General features: G+C 41.0%; 1 protein-coding gene across 2 annotated transcripts in view; it reads left to right on the forward strand.

Annotated features, from left to right (window-relative positions):
• Positions 1 to 17,097, forward strand: part of CNTNAP4 (contactin associated protein family member 4) — a 305,669-nt gene that overhangs the window by 45,127 nt on the left and 243,445 nt on the right. The window lies entirely within an intron of this gene.

The raw sequence follows: 17,097 nt of genomic DNA on the forward strand, positions 1-17,097 counted from the left end.
GCATATATTTCTTTAAAAAATGTGCTTAAGGTTTTAGGAAATATAGGATTTTTATTTTTTAGGATTTAGACCACTGTGTCATATACAAGTATTGAGGAGAGGTGTGGACATAACTGCATACAGACTACTGGAGGAGTTTTGGTAATTTCATTTAATACTAATAGTAGATGAAGCTGAATTGATTCAGAAAATCTATTTGGTTAAGCATCCAAATGTTTGGATACTTGAATTCATGAAATTGGACTGGAAATTTCCCAAGAAAAGGCTTTTTCATTAGTTTCCTACTATCTTTGTTTCTATCATTAACTTCAAGGATTACGCTCAATAAGAACATTTCCAACACGTCTGTTTTCAGTATATATATAATACATTTGCACTTCCTTATATCTGCCAGGAATGAAAACAGACGTGTTGGAAATGTTCTTATGGAGTGTAATCCTTGAAGTTAATGATAGAAACAAAGATATCTATCTATCTATCAATCTATCTATATATACGCACCAATATGGGGGCAAGTGGATATCCATTGGTAATATATCTTACCTGGTTGGGAATATGAGTAATTGCAAGAGGTCATTGAAAAATGGATAAAACTATCATGAAAAGATTTATGAAAATGTTTTTTGTTTTGTGGAAATTCAAAATTTTGGTGGAAATTCAAATTTTAATGTCTTTGACCATCTAATATGCATGACACCATATGCATTCACCTAACCTACATTGGAAGCTAATGACAAACTGCAACTACTGATATTTAGAGCCTTTTTTTTAGTGAAGGACAGCAGACAGTTGCAGTTTAGGTGACCATGCAATTGTGCCTCTCTATTTGCATGCAAAATACTAGGAATTATGCAAGCAAATGTAGGTGTGCAAATATGTACTGAATTCTTGCCTCTTGTAATGACAGCGTGTCCTTTATATCTACCCAATTTCCATACCTAATTCTTATATATGTTTTCCATATCAGATTGGTCAATTTCTGGAATTAAAGCATACAAATGGACTTTACGGTACATCTTATTGTTTGTTTAAAAGGCAGTTAAAATTAGAAATTTTTTTTAGAAACAACTTTGCTGAATTATTGCTGGAAGATTAATTTAATTTAGAACTTGTAACAGAGGATCCAGAAAATATTTTCTTTAACTGCTATTTAACTAACTACAGTATAATTTTAAATGATCTATTGTGTCATGAAAAGGAAATTGTCTGAGAGAAGAGAAATTTTTGTAATTACTGTAAACATATATTCTGTTGCTAATGATAAAAATCTATTGAAATACTTTGTGTGAAGGACAACTATTCTGAAGCTTTTTGACAATATCTGTGACATGATATGAATTCTTTGTCTAGAAAGAAAAATGAGTTAGACATTCATTCAAGGACAAATCACTGTTGACATTGTGTTGTACTAATTGCATATTAGTAATGACTAATTAGACTAACACTCAAAAGCCAAAATAAAAAATAAACATAAGTATTTAGGGCATTGAAGAGAGAAAAACAAACCTTGAAATACCACGAAATTGCAGTAATCAGCCTCATTAGGCATGTATCCAGGAACTCAGTCATTCTTGTCAATAATGCACTCAAAGCAATTTTTCTTTTTTCCTGTGTGCCAAGGTGGTTCTTGATCTTACCATCAAAGTGCTACTGATGAGGAAGAACAAAAACCTTCAAAAAAGATTTTAAGTAGCAATAAAGTGGAATGATGCAACGTGGAGTTATTGGTAAACAAAAGCCCGTTGGCAGAAGTAGCTAAAAATATTTCTTTTTATAATTACTTTGTAGGGACCAAACTCTTAGTTAAGCTAAAAAATATATGTGAACAACAGCATTTTTTATGGTCTCTAAACAAGATTGCCTCAAGATTAAAACTAGACTGTGACTTGGACTACACTCATGTGCAAGTCTAAAGATAGAGTAAGAGCCCACCTTACACTGTGATCTACCTGAACCTTGGGAGCAGGTGCATAAGAGTAAGCAAGGCTACTCACCTGCTTACTCTCTTCCTGGAGCAGGTGGGCAAGCAATGGGCAGAGTAGCTGAGCCAGTTTAGGGTAGGAGGTAGGAATTTTCTGCTGCTCTGTGGCTGTACTAAATTACTACCCCTGGCAGCAAAGAGAAAGCAGTGAAGAAACTGTGGCCCAGATGTGTGCCTCTCTGAGGCCACGTCTACACTACCCGCCGGATCGGCAGGTAGTGATCGATCTATCGGGGATCAATTTATCACGTCTAGTGTAGATGCGATAAATCGATCCCCGATCACTCTGCTGTCGACTCCGGAACTCCACCACGGTGAGAGGCGGAAGCGGAGTCTACAGGGGAGCGGTGGTGGCCATTGATCCCGCACTGTGAGGACACGAAGTAAGTGATTCTAAGTCGATCTAAGATACGTCGACTTCAGCAACGCTATTCTCGTAGCTGAAGTTGTGTATCTGAGATCGATTCATCCCCCACCCCCAGTGTAGACCAGGCCTGAGTCTCCATGAATTCCAGGGCTACACCTGGGCGGTACCTAAAATCACAATCTAGCCCTTAGTAATACACCATTATTTCAGACACTGAAAAAAGCTCTGGTTATTAAGAGGTGCTCAAATGCATTCAACTCACCCTATCTATTTAATAAGAATTTACATATATTGATAAGTATGTAAGATAAGTGGTAATAATACTTGATACTTCCAGAGAGCTTTCTATCCTTGGATCTCCATGGTACATTGGAACTCATGTTGCACTCTGAAACGATTTATAGTGAAGTAGAATGAAAGTCCCAAATTGCTTCATTACAACATTGTGTAAATTGTAAATTTGATTAGCATGAACCTCTGCTTAGAATAAAGTTGTTAAAATAAAATGACTTCATTATAAGAGGGATCGACTGTGTTCTGAAGTGTTCCTAAGGATGCTTACCTTAGGACCTTACTTTGCATTGCTTTGTGAGAAGATGGCAGGATTGTCTCAATAAGGTGCACTCCCAAGAGTGTTAATTCATTTAGCTATATCTCTTAAACTATGAAATCTATCAGCATCATAGTAGAATGCATTTTTACTTTTAAAATTGCCTTTGCCTTCCTCCTCCCTAATGTGCTCAGGCATTAGTAATGATCATAGCTTTACCTCTGGCATCTTTCTATTACACATATATCCAAAGCAGTGGGTTGTCTAATTAGAAGATTGCTAGCTCTCTGCCTACTCGTTCTTTACCTCTGAGGGTCACAGTACCCAGCAGGATACAGATCTGAATGTCTCATTCATCCATTATGCTCAGACATTTTGTTGATATAGTAGTTCATGACCAGACAACTTGTTTAGCCACCTTTACATGGCATGATCCAACTCCCCCTGGAGATGGAGGGGAAAAAATCTTAAAATGCCCTCTAGCCTTCTATAAATTAGCTTTAATCTATGTTTCCTTTTTGAGTGCTGTAAGGATTCAGTATTAAGGCTGGGCCACTAGTGAATATTTTTTCCCACTAACAGGTTCACAATTTCTAGATCAGGATTTGACTTTTTTTTTTTTTAACTTCTGTGTGTACTTTTCAATGAACATTTCTGTTAACAATATTTTGTAGGTGACCATATAAGGAAGATAATTTAATCAGGAAATATAAGTATATATTCATGAATGTATGTGTTTGCAGACAAATGAGTTTATTCACACAGGAAATGTTTGCCAAGCCAACCAGTATAGACTGGCCTTTTGGAGTTAGGAGTGAGGGGGCTGGGAGTCAGAGAGCCTAGGAGAATGAGAAAGCCATTGATTTTTAAAAGGCAGCAACTCTGAATGGACAACATTTAGGGGAGATTAGATGGGATAGAAGAGTGGAAACTGAAGCACCTGAAAAGTCTCTTTAACTGGAGGCATTTTGTACATGTTCCAGCCTGAGAACATGCAGGAAGTGTTTGCAGTTTGGCTAAGTATTGAGGCAGGGATCAATGCTTGAGGACAATCATGTGTGATACAGCAGGGCCAGGGAGCAGCGGGAGAGTGGTCATATTGAGTGCCAGGAAGTGGGCTCAACCAGAGGTTCTGGAGGAGCTGGAAGAGGGGCTGCAACCTGGCGCACTGCAGATAGATATGGGCCAGGGACTCCCTCACAATGCAAAAATGGCAGGCGGCGGTAAGAGAGGTGAACTGCTCCAGGTACACGCCCATGCTCATGGCTCCATGAAGGAGCCACCAGCTAATGTCCCTGGTGGGCCCTGGAACCAAGATGGAATACAGACTGGCCCACTGGGGTCCCTCACCCTCTGCAGCTGGTAGAAGGTATCAGGGCAGGACATGAGGTTGGGGAAATGAAGAGTGTGGAGCACGAGCGTGTAAAGATGGTCCTATGGCACGGTTTGGAAGTGAACCAGCTGCAAAGCATGCAGCCGGCTCGGGGTACGAAGGGGTGGGGGCCGAGAGGGCTCACGGGGCAGGGGCCCGATGAAGAGATCCGGATGGCCTGGGGTGAGGGCGGGCGGGGGGACACCCTCTTGCAGACCCACTTGAGGAAAGACTGAGACTAAGGCTTCCTCCACCTCCCGAAGTATGTGCCGAGGGGTGCCAAGCGTGGAGAGTCCCATGCGCCAGCCAAGCACATAGGGATCCACCCAGTCTCCCCAGTTGTAGTCCAGGAGGTCTCTGATCCTAGGGTGGGAGAGCCGTCGAGGGGAGATATATAAGCCCTTGGCTAATTAAGGCGTGGTTCCCTGTAGTCTAGGGAAGGTTACTACAGGTTAATTGGAGCACCTGTAGTCAATTAAGGCCCTGTCAGGAACCTAATAAAAAAAACCCTGCTTCAGGCAGACAGTGTGTGCAAGCAAGGAGAGAGGACTGGAGTTTGGAGGTGTGTTGCTGAGAACTGAAAGACCAGAGAACCAGAGGAAGGGACACCCTGCCCCAAGCATCCAGGACTGAGGGTAACCTTATGCAAGGGGGAAGAGGGGAAGAAATGCACAGGGCTTGATAGGGGCTGGGGCTCAGAGTGAGGAGCAAATCCAGACCTCTTCCCTGCTTCCTTCCTCTACCACCTTCCCGGGCCACTAGCTGGGCCTTTGGCACCGCAGGGGCAAGGGGTGGTGTCCTAGCCCCCCCACCAAGGAAAAATGTGGGATCCACCATACCAACATTGGCCATTTTGCCACATGTTGTATGGCATCGTCTCTCTGCCGCACAGGAACAGATATTCACAGGGATGCTGTTGCTATATGGGTGCCTGCCGATGTGAACTAAAAAAGGCTGCTGACTGGGAGTCTTGCTACCATCAGGAAGAACTGTGGGGCCAGCAAGTAGTAACACAAGTTTGAGACGAAAGGGTCCAGGGTAATATCCACAGCTGCAAGGTGGTGGTGGAGGGGTTTATCTGTGTAGCTGCTTTCATGCCTCTTGTCACTGGTGTATCTGAATATCTATATTTGAGGTTCTTGTTTCTGCAACATGTATTCAGCAGGTGGAGTAAGCCAAAGGTGTGGATCTCTGCTGGGCACACATTGGACAAGAGGGAGAAGGTGCTTGTAGACCAGGAACAGCTCCTGCAGGGGGAGAGAAGATGCTGCTGTAACAGCAGCAAATCAAGAGGAACTACGAAAGACTAATGCCAAACTCCAGGCATCTAGACAAAAATTGGTAGCAGCTGACAGAGAAGCAAGAGAGCCCAACTGCAGCCAGCATGCTTGGTATCAAACTCATATCAACACTTATTTGACTAATACCATGGAGATTGGGGCTGCTCTCCATGATGCTCTTCTTGTTTTCTATATGCTACAGTCTACATGCTGCTTTTGATAAGCAGGTTACCTTGATGGTGGTTGGGCCAAAGAGGCAGATACTGCTATTTCCCTTGTTTGTCCTTGGATTCTCCTTCTGGTCATGGGCTATTGAAGTGGGTATTGTTACCTTTCCTGATGGTAATAGACACCAACTGGAACAAGGCCACCCAGCATTATTATTTGTGACTCAATCTAAAGAAAAATATTACAGATGAACTGGCATGGGTGTAATGCCTGCCGGCATGGGTGCCTTAGTCAACCAATGCATCAAGATCGATGATCGCCTAACAAAACGCTGCCAAGAAAAAAGATGGTTCTCCTGGTTCCACCAGCCCTGCCAACTCTAGACTATGGCATCAAATTACACAGATTGCACAGTGATGTTTGAATATCAAAACTAGCAATGAAAAGTTTACGAAGAACTCATAGGCCAAAATATATTAGTAAAACCCATTCACCAAACAATTAAAAAGCGCAAACAAAAATGTAAAAACAAATGTGATCACTTTTCAGACAATAAGCAGTTAGAAGAAAGGTCCAAATCCAGCAAATTTGTTTGTAATAAATAGTAACAAAAGAAAAGACAAAAGACAAATAATTACACTGGTTTTATAAACAAATAGGTTGACAGTCCTCAGAAGATAATTAAAATGGGCTTACTTTTTCAATTTTATTAGCATGCAAATAAAATTCATTAAGACTGATCTCTCGCATTGATACAAGCTGTAAGAAAATGAAGGTAGAATGAAAATGATGCAATCTGATGGAAATCTTGGTGCTTTTATAAATTAACAGCAAATCTAAGTTGATCCAGCTAACAGCAAAGCTTGTACCTCTGTGACTTACCTGACTTGAATAGGTGAAATAAAGACAAAGAGGTGATATAAATCTTTAATGTTTGAATTGGGTTGAATAAATGAATGCTACAATGACTAATACAAAATAGAGGCACAGGATGATGCATATTAATGCATTGAGAGTGAGACATTCCTGTCACCTTTTATTTTCAAGACAGGAAATGCTACCCCTGCATTACTGGACTGATTAGTTCTTCAAATTAGAATAATCATCAATGATTTTTCAAGAGACTAACCTCAAACAGGCTTTAGTTTCATAATATAGCTTCAGTGTCTATATGCCAAATATTTTAAGTATGCTTAGGATGACATGAAAGCAACTACTAGAGACCTGATATACAATCTTGACTCAGTTGAAGTCAATGGGAGTTTTGCAAATGTGCAAATAATGGAAAAAATCATTCACAAATGTGAATTGAAACTTAATTTAAGGTCCTCTTATTTGCACCCTTTTTATATGCTTTTCATAATTATTTCTGGAAACAAAGTTTTGTTCCTACAACTGTTCCTGAAACATAATTTTCAACTCCACAGCCAAAATCCATTGAGTAACCTAAAATGTGTTTCAGCTGGAATGGATTAGTTTAGAATTTTATTTGTGAGGTTAGTAAAGGAGAATAAATGACAGTGCAGAGGAGAGTCAGGGCTATACAGAGAGCTAGTTTATTACCTGCTTGTGCCAACTTCATAGCCGTTGTAAAGGGCAAGACTCCTCCAACCTGCAAATTCGGTGAAAGGCAGATGATGAGTTTAAGGTGGGCACTTCAGTTCACTGTAGGAATTGGGTGGAGGAGGTTCCTTATGAACAGGGACCAGGGAGATTGCCTCAAAGGTAGCAGCATCGGCCTGTTACAGCAGCTGGTAGGACTCCATTCATCCACAATTCTACATCTTTCTAGTGGGGCTTGTTACCTTGGAAATTCTTTGGGGCTGTTTCTCCACCTACAGAATGAGAAGAAGAGAGCTGGGAGCACGTGGGGTCTGTAGGAGGGTTTCTGTCAGTAAAGGTAGATTACTCAAATGTCCATAAAAATGAACACAAAAGGACCATGAATAAGATCAGATCAAAATACATTTTCAAATATGAATGAAATTTGTTTATGCTATTACTTAATCTGTACTCTAACACAGTACAATGAAATGCAGTTTTGACCCACTCCTGCTGCCTTTATCTCTACATATTGCTATTTACCCTTTTTTTAGACATTTTAAAGCTAAGAGTACACTTTTTTCCCTCAGTAAAGTCTGTGTCACCGTACAATACTTTAATTAGTTATCAGAAATCTTCAGAAGGTTCTGATAAGAATCTGATTGCAAGAAGGAGTTTTCTGTCATTAAAGAGTTCAGGGAGAAGCCCCTTTTATTTGTACATAGTATCTGAGGGGAGGCGTATTTACACATTTTGAGAGGGGAAAGTCAAGAGCTTGTAATTCATGAATTTTTGGGGGGCCTGCAAGCTGTGTCCTTTCATCTGGGCTCAGAAAAGAATCTTGTTGACATTTTGAAAAGATTTTACCTATCTCACGTGGTGGCGTGTTTACAGTAGTAACTGGGGATAAATATTTGTATTTTAATAATAAGAAATCTAGGGACATTCTCAAATGATGAACTTTGGTTAAAGAGAGTTACTACTGAAAGTGTGATTAAATCATTAAAGTACACCATTTTAACGAAAATTCTACAATCAAACCGCAAACCAAAACAGTCATATCCTGAACCCTCTAATTGACAGCCTGGAAACAAACAGGTAAGGGATTTTAACATGTATAGGTACAGCTGCACCGCTGCAGCTCATCTGTTGGCATAAAAAACCCCCACCTCCATGCGTGGCATAAGCTATGTCAGTGGGAGAAGCTCTTCTGCTGACAGCACTATGCACGCGAACGCTTATGTTGGTATAACTTATGTCATTCAGGGGAGTGGTATATTCACCTCCCTGATCAACATAATTTTGCCGACATAGGCTGTAGTGTTGACGTAACCTTAGTGACTATCTGCATCTTTAGGCACTTAAACATCTTTGTAAATCTGTCCCTAAATCATGTCTCAAAAATGGGATTTAAGCGATTAAGTAATGTGGGCATTTTTGAATATTTTACCCTCCATAAAAGTAGTAGGCTCGCTGTGTCCCAGTCAACCACCATTTGAAGTATGAATAATGTAAATTGAATGTTTACATCCTCTTGAAATGGACTGTGTCCTGTCCTGGTGCTATATGACAGATTAGAAATAAAACACTCTACAATTCCCTTGTGTACCAGTCACCGTTATTAATTTATATAGTGTACATATAATTACACAGAGTTAAATTTTATAAATTGCTGCATATACATCACACTTCATTAGATGTCTTAAATTACTTTCCAGGGGAAAAACTCCTAGTTGTAACCTAGTTCAGGTAGACCGATAATGAGTTTGGGGGGGTGTTGAAATGAGACTTCCAGCTAGTGCAAGCCACATCACTCAGCAGTTTGGGACACATTTAATTGGTCTCTAGACAACTTAAAGAACAAAAGTCTCTGTCCACCACTCAAATGTCATTTCTGAGAGAGAGAGGGAAACAAAAAAGCCCTGAAATCATTCATTTATGTTTAGGACAAACAGTTCTCAGTTAAGAATCCAGTTTCAGGTTTAGATTCTTTGCAAGGTGTTATGGATGGGGTGAGGGAGGAAGAGAGCAATTAGTATTAGATTATGAAGAATACCAAAGAAGAAACAGAAATGTGGAGCAAAATAAGATGAAAGGGATAGAAAAGGAAGCATAAGGGGACAAAGTATGATTTTAAAAAAAATTTTATACAAAGTATTTATTGTAACATATAACTATTATAGAATTTACAATTGCATGCTGTGACACTTTAAGACAGGAACCCCCAGCTGCATTTCCCTTCAGAACTGCCGTGTACAGTGGGATTTGCAGTAAAGCCATCCTTGCTTCTTTAGGAACACTAGTACTTCAGAGTTGGCTAAGAAGGGAGTTTAATTGACAGCCAGACAGATCGTAGTGAATGCAGTGAGTGGAAAGTGTAGGGTAGAGAAAGTGGATGATTGGTGGTGTTATACAGAGCAACAGAAGGAAGTGCACTTAAGGCCTTGTGTCCATCAGTGGTTCTCAACCAAGGGTATGCACACCCTTGGGGTTACGCAGAGATCTTCCAGTGAGTACATGAACTCATCTAGACATTTGCCTAGTTTTACAACAGGCTACATAAAAAGCACTAGTGAAGTGAGTACAAACTAAAATTTCATACGTACGACTTGATTATACTGCTCTATGTACTATACACTGAAATGTAAATACAGTATTTATATTCCAGTTGATTTATTTCATAATTATATGGTAAAATGATAAAGCAAGCAATTTTTCAGTAATAGTGCGCTGTGACACTTTACTTTTATGTCTTATTTTGTAAGCAAGTCGATTTTAAGTTAGGTGAAACTTGTGGGTATGCAAGACAAATCAGACTCCTGAAAGAGGTACAGTAGTCTGGAAAGGGTGAGAGCCACTGGTATACATTGTAGATTAGCCCCATTTACAGCTATCAGTGACTAGCCACTGGTGCAGTTTCACTGGTATAAACTTCTAGTGTAGAAAACAAAGCTGCTGTTTGCATGAATTCGAGCTCACTTTTGATTGGAACCAGGGTAAACTGCCCCAATGTGAATTGCAGTTTATAATAGTTTACCTTGTCTACAACGTAGGCTTGCACTCGTGCAGCTACTATAGTGGCTGGTCCTGATGGCTGAAATTAAGGCAAATCTTCAGTGTAGACAAGGTCTAAGTAGAACTAGTAATATCAAAAGTATTGGGAGGTGAGCAAGTGAAATGTCAGTTAAGATTTTTCATAGACAAACAGTCAGATTGACATGTTGGTGGGTGGTGAGGTCTTGAAGAGAAGTAGAACTAAGCTGAGTGGCATCAGTGACATTTTTCAGCAAAACACTTAAACACGTGCATAACTTTAAACACAACGTAGTCCCATTGACTAGATTGGGATCTATATCTGATATTCAAGTGTATGTGTGCACGCACACACAATTGGAGTCCAAAGTGTTGCTTATTGCAAGAACAGAAAGTGACAACATTGGAATTAGTGGCTAGGATACAATCCAGAGCCTGTTGAGGTCAATGAAAAGGATTCCCATTTACTTCAATAGGCTTTGGTTTGGCACCTTAAAGAACAACTCTCTTGTGCTAGTTGATTTTTAAAGACTACAAATGATATTGAAAACTGGAAAAAAAAAAGTGAAATAAGACCATTGTAAACTTTTTTATTAGAGCAGAATCTCATTAATTTCAGTCATGGCAGGGAGACCCATTGCAAATGTCTAAATTTTGCAAATGAGCACTTAAGTGAATCAATACAATAATACAAGAAAAGTACATTATCAAATATACAAAAAAGTACTTTGTTCAATTATTTTCAGTTATAATTCAGTTTTAATTATTTATTTAATTATTTGTTTAAACATTCTCTGGTATATTTTGTATAATTAAGGAAGTCTTAGTAATAGACCAACTCAAAACAGCTTTTGATATTAAATCTTGGCTGAGATGTAGGGAGCAGGGTTGCTAGGTGTCTGGTTTTCAACCGGGAAAGTCTGGTTGAAGAGGGAACCTGGAAATGTCTGGTCAGATGTAGTGACTGGACACTAGAAGTCCATTTACCAGGGGTGACTATTGGCAGCCTGTCGCCCAGCTCTGAAGTAGGCGCCCACTTTGAGAAGCACAGTTTATAGGGCTGTGGCAGAGTACAGGGACCCATGGTGAGCAGGGTAAGCAGTTCCCAGTGGGCATGGAACATTCCCAGGGTGGGAAGAAACATGAGCCGCCCCACCAATCAGCACTTCTCCCGGCTGTGCTCTCAGGCACCTGTGGGGTGGGGATGGCTGAAGCAGGTGGGGAAGGGGGCTGCCATGCAAGTAATGCAGAGGGAGGCAGAGGGTGTTGTGCAGGAGGGCTGTGTCCTAGCTTGGCAGTGGGCTGCCTGGCTGCTCCCATGTGGCCGCAGCGCACTTCTGACCTGCACCCCAATGTGGCCTGCTGGAGCTGGGGTTTGCAAGTCACTTGGGGCTGCTCACACTGGAGTTGAGGTGGGAGATCAGCAAGCGATGGTGGGAGGGGGGAGAGGCAGAGCAGGGGTCTGGTTTTCAGCTATTAGAAAGCTGGCTACCCTAGTGGGGAGAGGGACATGGTTTTGTCCCCTCCTCCCCCTCCTTTTTTTAAAAAAGATTATAAAGTGTGAAGATCGTCAAGGGCAGATTAGCAGATCTCTACTGATAATTCAGATTTGTGATAATTGCCATATCAAAAACTAATGCATTCTGGCTCAATTCAACGTGGGGGTTATACTGTGTCCTGCTGATGTAAAACTGGTCTCCTAATAGAGAAGACTGTGATGGCATGCAGTGTTTGCAGACTCTTGCTGTGGTGAGGGGTGTTGCAGCTGGCCAGCACAATCTCAAAAGTGAGCAATGCTGGATGGAGATGGGAAATACTAAATTGGCATTTTGATGCACATCCTTGGGCAGTCTCTCTCTCTTGTGGAGCTCTGATAGTGCACTCACAACTATGTAAAGTGTCGCTCTTCTGATAGGATACTTAAGGGACAGTGGCAGAACAAGCACCATGCATCTTTCTATGGGGTGACTTGTTCTGGGCACAGCTGGCATGTCCCCTTTATGCTACTGTCTCTAAAACTATGCTGAGGCAGCTTTACTATTACTATTTAAATATTTATGTATTTGTGGTTGTTTTAAGGTCGCTGTTGTCAGGCTGGTGAATACTCTGCTGCAACAGAATAATTAGAGGTTAAGGGAGATTGTAAAGACACTGAGAGGGCCTTAGGTTCAATATAAATTTCCTTAAAAAGGCCAGAAAACCAATTCGATACTCCTTAGCGACAGGAACAGCTTCAGTGGATAGGTGTTTTTGAATAAAACAAACGCAAAAACCACGGCTGAAGTTCAGAAGGCTGAGAGTGAAGAAAATATTGGAGAAATTTATCACTTACCAGTAGGAAATGGTTATTTCTGTTTTTCTTCTCACCTTTTACCACAAACTATTTTTCATAGGATATTCAGTGAAGCACTTACACACGTTTAAATGTCAGTACAATATTTTACATTCAAAAGCAATATGATAGCTCTAAGGTGTGCATTGGTTAATGAGCCATTAAGAGTTCAAATACACATTTTGGCTTCGTTACTCATAATGCTCTTGGGCAATATATGTCCTGTTGTTTTTGCTAAATTCTTCATTAAAATATTGTCTTAAGGCCTTTGCATCAATGTCTTCTCACAAATGATAATCTTTCCTTGTTAGTTGCAGAATAGCACTTTGGGTTTGGCCAAATAAATATAGGAAACTCATCTTTGATCTTACTTTGATATTTAATTAACTCTCCAGAGTCCTACTAAGAAAGTTTAACAAACAGGAGATTTGGTCTCTATAAAATAATAAAAGACAAAAAAAGGTAAGACTTTGTTCTGTACTGATATGGGTCTTTCCTCCCTTGAAATGTGAGATTCCATCAAAAATTTCATAAAGAGCTATAGATTAAAACATATTAAATCTAAAAATAGTACTACTCTCTTGTTTTAAAGCGGCCACTGGTTGGCAGAAGAGTCCAGTCTTCCTATTGGTTTAGAAAAGTAATTGTTGTTGAAGGAAACAGTGATACAGGAATAAATCTTCCATCTCATTAAACCTTGATGGCTATTGAACAAGGCTTCACTTCTTCAAATTGCAACTATTATAGGATAACAACACTGAATTATTAGAATCTAAGTATTCTGGCTGCCTCTTCATCTTATGCTTACAAAGTGTAACAAATCCATGGCCATGTACATGTAAGATACAGTTTTGGTAAACTGCACACATTTAGCAAAGAGATCAGAATGAAGAACTTTCAGCTCCACATAAATATGCCTCTCCCATGTGAGCTAAAACACACGGAGGCCGGATTCATGCCATTGGTTTTTCTGCAATTACACCAGGGATGAATTGACCCAGTTGTATTTTAAATAGGGGTAGTTCAAGGTCTTTGTTTTTTATAAGATAGTAGTGTATAAACTTGCCCTCCAGAATTCTAACATTATTCTTTTTGAAATCCTCTTTCAAAATGACAATCTCCCTATATAAACAGAAAGATCAGCCTGGGCTCTTAGTATATTCTGTCTTGTTTCTTAAATAACATCAGTAATAATAGTTTAAAAATCCATTGTGTAGGAGCAATTTCACCAGCTCTGAGAAGCATTTTCTACTTATGCTCACATGGCTAGCTGCTTGAGTTTGATATAAACTTGATTTTGAAATTGGTAGGCTTAAAAGAATAGTCTTGTAACAACAACTCAGGAAGAACCCAGGAATGAAATGACCCATTAAAGCCATATATTTCACAACTCAATGCACTATTTACTGTGCTTCCTAAAATGATTGTTTCAGCCACTGGAGAACTAGAGATGGTTTTGACTCAGTTTTTTTTTTTTTTTTATAAAAGACTGGAAAAGGTTTTTGCAAAGATATGGAAACATTTTCACCATTTAAACTTTCCCAGGATAGAGTGACTAGTAGTACATAAACATTTTTAAATTAAGTCATCACGCGTGGAAGAGAATCTGGAAATATATTAAAAGGAATCTTGGTATTTCAGTTTCTTAAAGAGGGATCTCTGTCCTCAGCCTTAGATTACCTATGCAACTTTAATTACCCCCCGTGCGCGCACGCACACACACACACATACCACCTCCACTATCACCAGTACATGTGCATTGTGGTAAGTCTTTAATTACATGATCACAAACTATTCTTTCCATTGGACCTCTGTCTCATTCAGTGCACAGGATGGACCTATCTGGGGATGAATTGGGATTGCGGGCTGAAGGAGGGAGTAATGCCATCATGTGGCATCATATTGACACCCACATGTCATCAGTAGGGTTGGAACCTTTAGTTCTTCGAGTAAATGTCAGTGTGGATCCCACTATAAGTGTGGATGTGCCTCATGTACATGAGATTGGCATTATTTTTGAATAGCCATGTACCTCAGGGTCATGCATGTTCCCTGTGTCCCCTTATGCTCCTGTAAATGGCAGGAGAACCACAGACATCCCTCTATTCTCTCTTGCCACCCATGCAGAAAAATGGGACCCAGTCAGTGTCTGACCTGCCGTTGTCTTCAGAGACCCTAAACCAATTCTTAATCTGTTTGGTGAAGAAACCTTATCTTCACACTTTCACCTAAAGAATGCTGCTTATTTAAAAGCAGGGTGGTGGGGGGGAATGATGATCCATGATAGGGCAGCATAAAGAAAGCAAAGAAAATGCTGGCGGAATCAGCATTGACCATACTGATGCTGACCATTTCAACATCGTGAATGCCGCAGCACTGATGACTACAGCTCCTGTACTGCTGCATCCACACCAGTGACCAGGCAGGAAATCATGATATATGCTTGTTCATAAATGGGATGTCAACTGAGTCAGACTGAGCTTAAACATAGTTCCAAGAGTGATAGGTGGTCTGAGAGAGAGGACACAAGACAAAGCCCCTAAGCAATCAGGCAGAACAAGTGACCCAGCACTGATCCTGGTACTGAAGCCCATAATGGAGCTGACCAAGGACCTGAAATATACAGTAAAGGCATCCATATCTCCTCTGAAGTCATTCCTAGTACCATAGAGGCAACAGGCACTGGACCCAGTACTGGCTCCGTACCACTCTATGGCACTGCTTTTTGAACAGACGATACACTCCTGCTCACCACTGCCAACATATTCCTTCCTGCAGCTATTGAGCAGCGATTCCTTTCCCTTGCCATCAGAGAGCAACTTAAAGGAAGGTATTGGGGATCCTCTTTTTCAGAAGGCCACTCCAAATGGCACTGGCCTAGCAGTTACAACCAGGATACATATGGCATGTCACTGTGGCCACATTGGCCTTACTGGCAACTGTCCATCCACATGTCGATAAGCAAGTCACCTTCCTGAATTTCTAGGAAAAGGAAGAGTTCATGCTTCTCAGTGGATTCTCAGACTAGGCAAACAAAAGGAGAGCCAGGTTTGGGCCTACAGAAACAGGAGACCATAGAGAGGCAGTGACTCCCATCTCCACACAAGGAATCCTCCTCATGGCCAGATCAGGCAGTAATACCAGCGCTTGCCCCAAACACAGATGACCTTAAGGTCTTCCAGGACCTCCTATCCCAAATTGTGAAGACCCTGGACACTGAGACTGTGTTCCTACAAGAAAAGTCTCATACGCTTTATAACATTCTGAGCATAACATTCTCTATCAGAATCCTTCTCATTAATGAAGGGATCCTGGAAACATCCAAATGGCTATGGCAGATCCCAGCCACTCTTCCAAGTGTTTGAAGAAAAAGTATCAGGTGCTCCCAAAAGTTTTAAGCACTTTTATTCCCATTCAAATCTAGGGTCCTTGGTCATCTCGGCAGTGCAAGAAAAAATGAAGTCCACTAAGAGAACTCCTAAGGACAAAGGCCTACATTTTTAAAGATATTTAGGTTTACTATACTCAGAATTGCAAAGCCTAACTGATTTAGTAAAAGACCAGACAGCACCACCTCACATTGTCACAGAACTGAGTTGATGGAAGGCACCCAGAAATGTTTGCGGGGTACCATTCTTTGTCCCCTCCCTGACAAAGACTTTAATCATAAATGCAGCAGGTACAGATTGGGGAGGCCACCTGGACCATCTACAAATGCAAGGCACTTGATCTGCAGAAGACATGGGGCATCACATCCATGTCCTGGAGCTCACAACCATCAGACTAGCCTACATTGTCTTCATACTTGCTCTTCAAAACTCCACAGTGCAGATGTTGTTGGGCAATATCTCCATGATGCTCTACATAAACAATCCAGGTGGTACAAGCTCATATCTCTTCATGGAAGCTGCCAAGCTCTGGACACCATGCTAGCAATATGGGATAACCCTGATAGCTGTTCACCTCCCAAATGTCAACAACCACCTGGCAGACTTTCTGAGCAGAAAATCTGCCCTGCCACCACTCATGAGTTGTCACTGTGGAGATCCATCACACAGCCTATATTCCAGTGATGGGGACTGCAGTGATAGGTCTGTTTGCCACTGATGGCAACACCAAAAGACAGAACTCTTGTTCCATAGAGGATGAGAGTCTGGGGTCATTACCAGACACCTACCTTGCACAGTGGTCCCAAGACCCCTTGTATGCTTTGTCACTGATTCCCTTGAACTCCAGGGTGAGCTCCAAAATCAAGAGACAGAGCAAGTTCTGGCTAACAGACAGTAGACAGATGTCCATCCAGCTTTTGATCCAGCTCCAAGGCTGCTTGGACCTGATCTCACAACACCATGGCCAGATACTCCATTCAGACCCAAAGTCATTGCATGTGATGGTGGGCCTCAAGTTGGCTGGTGTAGGGACCATGACATGGGTGGTCATACCTAATGTCAGGAGTCAGAAGCCTGGAACCA

The sequence above is a fragment of the Natator depressus genome, chromosome 5 (genome assembly GCF_965152275.1).
Source record: "Natator depressus isolate rNatDep1 chromosome 5, rNatDep2.hap1, whole genome shotgun sequence".
NCBI classification, from domain to species: domain Eukaryota; kingdom Metazoa; phylum Chordata; order Testudines; family Cheloniidae; genus Natator; species Natator depressus.